Here is a 1198-nt window from a genome sequence, read left to right on the forward strand (position 1 = left end):
CGCGCTGGGGTGGGGGCCCCGGGCGCGCGCTAAAATCAAACCGGCTTTACCTGCGGCTAGAGTATATAGGCAAAATGAAGCCGTCTTCTCGCGACCTAGCCGTTCAATTTCGTTGAGTTTTAAATAGCATACGTAGCAGCCCGACACAGGTTGAGCACGCACTAGTCTGCACAAATGTAACACAACAGTTTCGACAAGGAGCCGATTTAAAATGACCGCAAGTTCGAATCCCAGGCCTGACAATTTTAAATCTTTTATACATGTCACAAAAACCTAGCGGAGCGATGCAGTCCGGCAAGATTCACGCAATTGTGCTGTCTCTGAAAGTCGTCTCCGCCCGATTCGTGCAGCTCAGTTGGTAGAGCGCCCGCCCATCATGCGAGATTACGCAGGTTCGATTCCCACGGACCACGTTTTTTATGTAACCTCGTAAAACGTGTGTGTAATGTTGGATTGCTAACTTCAGTATGATTTTGTCTTCTAACGTTTGTATACAACGATTACCAACGTTGGATGATGTATATTTGTGTTGCAAAATATTAGCTCGATATTTTGTCAAGAAAAACGTTGCGTTGTCAGAACGCCGTGCGATGTTTTGAGAGGCATCCATTTCCACGATTGCTAATTTCTCGTGTGTATCCAAAACGTGTCCAACATTTTCTTGAGATAAGTATGTAACTAAATATATTTAGTAAGTCTCGTTGGTAACCTATTATACCTGATATCACTTTTTCTCTAGCTCACCAAGCCTGTACACTTACTTGGCGGTTCGGACAGATTTTCTGGCCGAACCGCCCCAGCAGCAGTAATGCCTTTATTTGCTTTTGCTCTTCGTCCGTTTCTTTCATCATATGAGAAGTACTGCTCCATAGGCCTCTAAGATTGAAATGTGCATCACAAGTTAGTTGGTATCACGGCAGTGCCGTTTTGGCTTCGAAGAAGCACGCTTGTGGCTCTCATTTTTCACCTAGCGTCCTCATATCTTCTCGCACCGGACCCTTGGTGGATCCCGCGCCGGTTTCGCCAAGAAACCCAACCCATCGCCTCAACAAAAATTGCGCGCGCTGGGGTGGGGGCCCCGGGCGCGCGCTAAAATCAAACCGGCATTACCTGCGGCTAGAGTATATAGGCAAAATGAAGGCATCTTCTCGCGACCTAGCCGTTCAATTCCGTTGAGTTTTAAATAGCATACGTAGCA

At 46.9% G+C, this 1198-nt stretch overlaps 1 non-coding gene across 1 annotated transcript; it reads left to right on the forward strand.

Annotated features, from left to right (window-relative positions):
* The first annotated feature begins 339 nt into the window (after positions 1–339).
* On the forward strand, positions 340–411 carry Pmar_PMAR012956. The gene has a single exon. It is a non-coding gene; the product is annotated as a tRNA-Asp (tRNA).
* The last annotated feature ends 787 nt before the right edge of the window (positions 412–1198 follow it).

The sequence above is a fragment of the Perkinsus marinus genome (assembly GCF_000006405.1).
Source record: "Perkinsus marinus ATCC 50983 genomic scaffold scf_1104296934436, whole genome shotgun sequence".
NCBI lineage: Eukaryota > Perkinsozoa > Perkinsida > Perkinsidae > Perkinsus > Perkinsus marinus.